The sequence below is a fragment of the Lagopus leucura genome, unplaced genomic scaffold (genome assembly GCF_019238085.1).
Source record: "Lagopus leucura isolate 7727_CA_CO unplaced genomic scaffold, USGS_WTPT01 252-0_obj-0_obj, whole genome shotgun sequence".
NCBI lineage: Eukaryota > Metazoa > Chordata > Aves > Galliformes > Phasianidae > Lagopus > Lagopus leucura.
The window spans coordinates 22,580-31,310 of NW_024968254.1; the positions used below are offsets into that span (position 1 = coordinate 22,580).

The following is an 8,731-nucleotide window of genomic DNA, read 5'->3' on the forward strand; positions in this document are numbered from 1 at the left end:
AGTGCTGCAGGCTGAGCTCCTGCAGGTGAGGCAGCAGCAGCAGATGCAGCGCAGCACGCGACAGGCGGCGGCTCTCGCCCAGCAGCCGGATCAGGTCCTGCACCAAACTGCCGGCTGCGGGCAATGTGGGTCAGCAAGCAGCACCGCCTGCCTGCCTGCCTGCCTGCCTTCCTCCTCGTGCACCCCGCAGCTCACCCAGGTCGTTGAAGGGGCCCATGACGAAGCGGAAGCTGTACTCATCCAGGTAGTTCTCGCTGTAGTCCTTCACCCACACGCTCTGCATGTGCTGCACCAAACTCTGCAGGCAGAGGCTGCCCAGCGTCGGCACCGCCTTCCTCCGGGGCATCGACTGCTGCGGGGAAACGCACGGCTGAGCAGCAGGGCCGGGCGGCGGGGTGTGTTTAGGCGAGTCTGTGAAGCCGTTTAGGAGCACTGCCGCCCGGCCGCGTGCTGCCAGCGGGCTCGGCGACATCGCCGGCACGGAGCCGCGGTGCCGCTCCCGTAGCAGCTCCGCACGGCAGCTGCGCTCGAAGCATCCGGGCGGGCTGAGACGCCGGCAGGACCGGCAGCGCGGCTCCCCCGCGCCGATCCCAGCCGCCGGGCGGCCCCTCGCTGTCACGACCGGCCCGGACGGGGATGGCTGGCAGCCGGGCGCGGCGACCTCAGAGCTCCTTCCTGGCCCCGACGACCCCGCGGTTCTCCCAGCGGCTCCGGGACCGGGGAACCGCGCCCCGCACGGAGCCGTTCTCCGCCGGACCAACGCACCAGAGAACCCAGCTCCGCCCGCCCGGTGCTGGGGGTCGGGGCCGGGCCCCGGTGGGGCCACTTACCGGCTGTGCCCGGCCCGGCCCGGCTCGCTTCCTCCTCCCGCCCGGTCCCACCCATGGGGCAGCGCCCCGCCGCCCGTCCCGCCCCGCCCCGCTCCCCCCACGCCCGGCCGGCGTCACTCGGCTCACTGCGCATGCGCGCAGCACTCGGGGTCCTTCTACCTCCCCCCTCGGGCTGCCCACAGCCGTGCCGCACCGCGTGGCCGCACTGCGGGCCGTGCTGGCCGTCAGGCGCCGCTCTGGGCGGCCCGAGGGGTCCTCGAGAGGGGCTTCGCGGCCGGGCGGCGGCTCCGGGCCTCCGGATCGGCGCCGGGCGCGGCGTTGAGGTACCGGCGGCGGGGGGCGGGCGGGGAGCGGCGGCGCGGTTGGGCTCCGGGCCGCGAGGCGATCCGTGCCGCTCTGCCGGCCGAGCTGAGGGCTGCGGTTCGCCGCGCCGCGCGGGCCGTGCTGTGCCGAGCGCTTCTGGAACCGCGCTGAGGGAACGGGCTGGGCCGGGCGGAACCGGCGGGATCGGGAGCCAAAGCTGTGAGCGACCGGCGGATGGGAGCGGAGGGGGCGGCCTCTGACCGGGAAACAGCGATGGGGAGACATGGAGGGCCGGGATGGGACCCGGTTGCGGCTGGGGTGGGGTTGGGGTCAGGTGGGTGTCAGGGCGGCTCCCGGCCCGCTCAGGCGCTGCCGTTCGGTGCCCGGGTGGAGCTGTCGATGTGCGAGCGGTTGGTGGTCGGGCCGAATGATCCTAGAGGTCTTTTCCAACCGTAACGGTTCTGGCGCTCAGCGCTGGGATGCGTGGAGGAATGGAGGCGCCCCCAGGCACGGGCACAAAGCTGGGAGCGGTGACTGACGGCCCAGAGGGCTGCGCTGCCATCCGGCACCGCTGGGCAGGCTGAGGGCTGGCACAGGGGAACCTGATGGGTTCAACGTGGCAGCGCAGGGCTGGGCATGGCGGGGGTGAGGGGGGAACAGCTGCAGTGCACAGGTTGGGCTGGGATGCCGGAGAGCAGCTCTGCGGAGAAGAAGCCGAGGGTTTTGATGGCCAAAGGCTGACCGTGAGCCGGCAGTGCAGCAACCCCGGTGGCCCAAGAGGCGCCCGGTTCCCTGGGCTGCAGGCACAGAGTGCGGCCAGCAGGGCAGGGAGCCGCTCGGCCCCTCTGCTCCGCCGCGGGGACAAAACATGCGGAGCACTGCGCCCAGTGCGGGGCTCCCGGTTGAGGGCAGGCGGGAGCTGCCGGGGCCTGGAGCAGCTCCTGATGGGGGCGGGCTGAGAGCCCCGGGCCGTGCGTGTGGAGGAGAGGAGGCTGAGGGGATGCGCGAAGGGCTGGGGCCGGGCTGTGGAGGGCGGCGGGCACGGGCTGCAGGCCGGGGAGCTGGAAGCGCTGTGCTGAGGGGGCACGGAGCACGGGGGCTGCAGGGTCTCCTTTCTGCAGGTACCCGAAGCCACCTAAAGGGACGCTTTGTGTGGGGAACGGACCGGGGGAGCTGCAGAGGTCCCTGGCAGCCCCTCCAGCTTTGAGTCACCACTTCTCTGCATTCAGCTCTGAGCAGCACCTGGTGCAGCTCTCTGCCCTCAGCCGCCGCCTCCAGCAGGGGGGCTGCCCTTATCGTGAGGTGCAGTGCCGTGTTCTCCTGTATTGATGATGCTGCCAAGGTCTTTCCGTGTGACCTTGGGCAGATCTCTTTTCCCCTCTCCTCCCTCAGCTCTCTGACGTGAGGTGGTGGCTGTGACCTACTTCACAGGGAGGATCCCTGCCAAACGAACACGAGGCGCTCGGAAGTTCCTTTGGAACTACTGGGAGCAGCTGTCAGCAATTCAGTGTTTGTTATTTCTGTTCCTGCTATTCTAAGCAGAAGGGAGGCGCCAGGAGCTGCCGGCCTGGAAGCTGAGCTTCCCTTGGCGAGCAGTGCTGTCCCAATGCAGCACAGAACAGAAGCACTGAGCAGTGGTGGCCGTTGCAGAGCTTGCAGAGCAGGCACGGCTCACATTGGCCGTTCTCAGGGGCTGAATGGGGGAGGCGGGCAGGTGCTGCAGGGATGGGGGGCATGAGGGTGAGCGGAGAGCACTGACCTGTCCTTGCTGGGCCGCGGCGTCCTGCGCTCCGTGGTGCTGTGCCGCATGGCTGCGGCCCCCGTGGTTTGCTTTGGGCTGCAGGAAAGGCTCCCCCGAGTGCTGGGAGGTGCAGAGCTGTGCTGCTGTGCCTGCTGTGCCCCGGCTTTGTTGCGGCGCTGCTGGGCTGTGCTGGAGTTGTGCTGCAGCCGAGCACGGCGCAGGCTCACAGAGCCGCCTGCAGGGTCCTAAAGCCTGGAGCTGCGCTGGGGGCTGAGCTGCTCACGGCTCTGCTGGGTTGAGGTGACGTGGGCTCCAGAAACTTCTCCTTGCTGCCTTTCTGTATGGGATGTCGTTACCAGTGAGAGCATTAATGAAGGTGTTTGATGGTCTGGCTGTATGGGACACAGGAGCGTGGCTGTTCTTCTGTCTGCAGTGCTGGGGTCGGAGCTGCAGAGCGTCTGTGGGTCTGGTGGCGTCCCGGGGCAGAGCTGTGCCCGTCCTGTGGGGAGCTGCTGTGGGGTGCTGAGCTCAGGGAGGAGTGCAGCTCCAGACAGACAGAGTGCAGGCATTCGGGACAGCAGGAGCCCAGGCTGGCTCAGCAGTGAGCGTGCGTGGCTGAGAGCTCAATTCAGAGTCCTGCATTCAGCAGCTTCATCTGGGGTTTTGTACAGAGACACCATAAAGGCAGAGCCCTGAAGTGCTGCCCTTAGGATCCCTGTTCTGAGCAGAAGGGTGCAGGAAGAGGAAACCCCCTGTAGAGCCGTAGAACAGCCTGGGTTGCAGAGGAGCACAGCACTCATCCAGCTCCAACCCCTGCTGTGTGCAGGTCAACCAGCAGCCTGGGCTGCCCAGAGCCACATCCAGCCTTGAATCCTGTTGCATCCCCAGCCTCCTTGGGCAACCTGTTCCAGTGCCCCACCACCCTGTATGTGAAAAACCTCCTGATATCCAACCTAAACTCTGCTGGCTCACTTTAAAACCATTCCCCTTGTCCTGCCTATCAGAAAGCTTTGCCAAAGCAGCTCTGTGAGGACAGAACGGTGTTAGGATGAGTTCAGCTCTGTGTGGATAACAGCAGGGGTTCTGGTGGCTGCGAGCTGCTCCAGGTCGTGTCTGAGCTGCTGCTTCTTGTGCCAGGTTGCGGCCAAGCGGTGGGTTTGTGCTCTGTGCTCCTCAGCCTGGTGCTGCTGCACCCCTAAGGCAGGGCAGGGCCCAGCGCTGCTGCCACGACCCAGAGCTGTGTGAGGAGCTCCTGTGACATCTCTCCCTCTTTTGCAGGTGAACGAGGATTGCTGGCAGCCCGGAGGCCGCAGTGTGAAGCATGCCCTGTGCTGCCCTGTGCTGCCCTGTGCTGACACGCTCCTGAGCCGCAGCGCAGCGCAGATCCAGCCGCCTCTCAGCACAGGTAGGCGCTCCTGGAACGCAGCTTTGGCCCACCAATAAAAACGCTGCCCGATGTTGGCTTCTCATCTTTTGGTCCAAGTTCGGTTCGGATCCAAAACCCTCATTGCAAATGGGAGCAGACAGCAGAGGGCGGCGCTGCTGGAGCGGTGGTTGTCCCCTGGAGGTGCTGCTGTGCTGTGCTGTGCTGAGCAGTGAGTGCTGGAGCATTTGCCTCTGCGTAACCTGGGCTCAGGGAGCCCAAATTGGGGCTCTTGCTCTTTCTTGCGAGCTGTTTTGCAGCTGTTGTGTGGAGGGGAAGGCTTACAGTTGCCACTGCTGTCCTTCCTGGGCCCTTCTGCCCTTGTTTTACACATCATGTTGTTTCAGGCTTTGTATGAATGTGGGGTTGGCACTGATGTGCAGGCATGGCTTCAGTGCTCGCCACAACGCTGGTTTTTGTGTCCAACGTCCCAGGTCTCACCTGGAGCCAATGGCAAAGAGGGGAGGGCAGCGATGCTGCATTTTTGTTGGCCTTTGGTAACTTTTTGTGATGGATTTCTGTGCGTGTTTGCAAGCAGCGCCTTTAGAACAGAGTGTGGAGAGGAAAAGCACCTTCAGCTTGGATGTGAGGTGGGGGGGAGGTGGCTGACAGGTTGTGGCTTCCTTTTGTGGCAGCTGCTGCACGCAGTGTGGGTCATTCGGAGCTGCAGGATGGAATCTCCAGGGCTGGATCCCCACCGCCAGCAGAGCCACATCTGTGGTCCTCTGCACCCCTGGGACGGTGACCCCCAGCCCACGTTGGTGCCTCACTGCTCTACAGGAGAACCAGCTGCTCTGATCTCCAACCTGAGCGTCTCCCTGTGTGAGGCCAACTCACAGCCCTGTTGGAGGCCAGGCTGGATGTGGCTCTGCTGGTTGGGGACCCTGCACGCAGCAGGGGGTTGCAATGAGATGAGCGCTGTGGGCCTTTGCAACCCAGGCCGTTCTGTGATTCTGTGGGTCTCTATGCGACCCTACGGGGGATCTGTGGGTCCCTGTGAGCCTGTGTGAGTCTCCATAGGGATCTGTGTGTCTCTATTGATCCCTTGGGGTGTCTGTGGGTCTCTATGGGGATCTACGTGTCCCTGTGTGCCCTTGGTGACCCCGCACGCAGCAGGGTTGGAACGAGATGAGCATTGCGGCCCTTTGCAACCCAGGCCATTCCGTGATTCCACGAACTCCATTTCGGCTCTGCTTCCAGACGGAGCTGTCGCTGTGCTTTGCCCCAGTTGCTGCGGTTTGTCGCAGCCCCAGCGCTGCCCCGGGCTCCTTCCTGCCCAGCCTCTCCTTGTTAAACAGACCCCAGCTGGGCGCGGGGCAGCGCCGCACGTGGCGCAGGGCTCGGCTTCTCGTTGGCCCTTCGTACAACGTTCAGAAGTTGGCCGCGGCCGTGCGGGAGATGAGGGGCGCCGCGCTTGCCGTGGTTCGTCGGTGCGCCCAGCCGTCACGGTGGGCTCCCCTCGCCCAGCCGGGACCCCGCTGCCGGTGGGCGCTGCTCCCTGCGGGCGGCCCTCGCCTCCCCCGTGGGCGCCGCCGTCGGCCGGGCTTCGGAGCTGCGCGAGCTGCCGCTGCGAGCTGCGGGGCGCCGGGGGAGCGGCACAGCTTGCCCGCAACCCCACGCCTCGCCGCCGGAGCGATGGCTTCGGTCGCAGAGCGGAGGCTGCGCGGCTTTGCGGCCGGGGTTCGCCCCGCGCGCTGCAGCGGCGGCCCGGCCGGCGGCGTTAGGACCCAGCGGGCCGCGCTGCGGCGCTGAGTGGGAGCGCAGTACGCAGCTCCGTCAGCTGGGCTGGATTCCTGCGGCCCCGTGCCGGAGCATCCTCTGCCGGAACGCGGCTCTGCCCTCTCGCTGCCGCCCGGCTGAGCGCCGCCGGGCCCGAGGAGATCGGCCGCAGCCCGGGAGCCCGCGCCGTGCCGCTGCCAGCCATGAGCCGAGCCGCTACCGAGGAATAATAAACACCTCGTCGGGATAAAGGGCGACGGCGGCATGGCCCAGAGCAAGAGGCACCCGCACGGCCGGGTGAGTCGGGGGAGGGAACTTAGGGACAAACTCCTGGCTGCGCTGCGGGAGCCGCAGTGCCGGAGGAGCGAGGTGCCGGGCTGCCGGGCTGCCGGCCTGCTGTGCTGGGCTGCGCCCTGAGCCTGGTGCCCCCGCGGCCGGCAGCGCCTGCGAGGATGCTGGAGTGGCTGAACGGTGCCGCCCGCTGCGTCCGTTGGCGTTAAATGAGTCTTTCTGTGCTGGTAATTATCAGGGCGATGCGCAGAGCCGTCAGCGAGCTCCGCGTGGCGGAACGTCTGGGCACAAAGGTTCCGCCTTGTTTTCCTTCCTGCGTCGCTGTTTTTCTCTCCTCTGTGCCGATCTCCCGGGCTGCGTGGCGAGGCGCTGAGCTCCCGAATGCCTGCGGGCCTCCGCCGGGCTCCGCTGTGCCACGCTGAGCCCAGTGCGGGCAGCACGGCACGGGCCGGGCCTGGCGCTACGGTCCGGCCCCAGCCGGGCCTTCATCGTGCTGCGCTGCCGCCGCGTCCCAGTGCCAGGGCTGAGCAGCGGGGCTGCAGGCTCTGCTGAGTGCCAGGTGAGCGGGAGGCGAAGGCCGTGTGTGGCAGCTGATGCTCCGAGGCCAGGAAGCTGCCTTCGCCTGGGCTGCTGCGGGCTGGGAAGGTGAGCTCACAGCAATGGGTGCCGCTCGGCCCCGCAGGTTTGTTGGCACCCAACGTTGCCGTGTTGCTGGGCAGCGGGGTGAGGAGGTGACGTTTCGGACCAAGGTTGCCGGCTCTGCCCTGAGAGCAGTGCTGGGTGCTGCCTGCGGAGCGCAGCTCTGTCCCCTGTGATTTGCTTTGGTTCCAGCTGGGAATGGGCAGCGTGGGGCCGTCCGCCCTGTGCCACGTGCAGCTCTGTGCCCTGGCGCAGTGGGGCTGAGCGCGAGCACTTACCTGTGGTCCGTTCCCTCTTGTGATGGCCTTGGGTCACACCTTGCTCTGAGGCCAGTGGCGTTTTAACCCACAGCTGTGCCTCTCATCAGCCTCCTGCCCAGAGCTTCGGATCTGTGCTGTGAGCGACGCTTTGAGGCGCAGTCACTGCGTTGGCGCTGCGGGGCCCTGGGAGTGCTGCAAACTGCTGCACGGGAGAAAAAGCCTCAGGGTGAGGGACGGAGCCCTGGGGTGCACTGGGTGCGGGGTGTCCTCCTCTGGAGGTGCTCAGAACCACCTGGGTGTTGTGGGCAGCGTGTGCTGGGCTGCAGGGTCCAACCTGCCCCGCTCTGCTGGGTCCCCAATGCTGGGCAGCCCAGCACTGCGGTTCTGCTGGGACAAAGCACTCATAACACAACTCGAGTCCCTTGGAATGACATCTGTTCTCCAGGGGTTGCTAACGAGCATCTTTCAAAAGGAAGCTGTTTGTAAGTCCAGGCAGTTCTCTGGATGGGGTAAAAGTGGGGAAGCGGCGTGTTGCTGAGAGGCAGCGTTTGGGGCAGCACTGCTCCTCCTGTTGCCCCGTGCCCCAGCCTGGGGTCCCTCCTGGCCTCCCCTGAGGGCACGAGGTGTCCCTGGGTTTCGCCTTGTGCCACTTGGCTCCGCTGTTGTGCGAGGCTCTGCTGGAGCTGCCTCAGCCCTGCGCTCCCCATCCTCTTCCATCACAGAACTGGAGGGGCTGCCAGGGACCTCTGCAGCTCCCCTGGTCCCACCACCAGTCCGTTCCCCACACAAAGCGTCCCTTTAGGTGGCTTTGGGTGCCTGCAGAAAGGAGACCCCGCAGCCCCCTGTGCTCCATGCCAGGGCTGCACCCCCTCAGCACGGCGCTTCCAGCTCCCCAGCCTGCAGCCCCTGCCCACCGCCCTGCACAGCCCGGCCCCAGCCCTCTGCGCCTCCCCTCCGCTCGGTGCTGCACGGCTGGGGCAGGCAGCTTCCTGTCGGGCTGCTTTTTTCTTTCTCTGACCAAACCTTAGTTGGTAGATTGACAAAATTACGGCGCTTTTGTGTTGGAGACTGAAAATACGCAGCTCTCCTTTTTTGTTGGACTTCATTGCGCTCCGTTTTTCGGCACCGATGCGATCGTAGATGTGAGAAAGATGTTAACTCGTCTGCTTGGGTGCGTGCCCATGTGTTATTAATTGGCTGCTGTCGTAATTATAGCATCTAATGGCTCAGGTGGAGAATGAGCCGTGAGACTGAGGGTGTGAGGGCAGGAAGGGAATGGGGACAGAAGTTCTGTAGGAGGTGCTGCGGTGCCTGGGGTGGATCTGCAGGTGGACTGCACTGCGGGGCAGGCTCTGCCCATGTAGGGCTGGGCTGGGGGAGAGCAGAGGGGCTGCGAGGGGCTGCTGCCAGCACCACAGCTCTGAGAGTCTGATCTCTGAGGATCAGAGAACCATCGAACCATGGCGTGGTTGGGCTGGAAGGGACCTTAAGGATCAGAGAACCATGGAACCAGTTCATGGTTGGG

The 8,731-nt window shown here is 65.7% G+C and overlaps 1 protein-coding gene across 1 annotated transcript in view; it reads left to right on the forward strand.

Moving 5' to 3' along the window:
- The first annotated feature begins 1,102 nt into the window (after window positions 1-1,102).
- Window positions 1,103-8,731, forward strand: part of TBCB (tubulin folding cofactor B) — a 16,703-nt gene continuing 9,074 nt past the window's right edge. The window contains exons 1-2 of the mRNA XM_042894404.1: window positions 1,103-1,153; window positions 4,153-4,279. The gene's annotated coding sequence lies outside the window, so the exon portion shown is untranslated. The remainder of the gene's footprint in view (window positions 1,154-4,152; window positions 4,280-8,731) is intronic.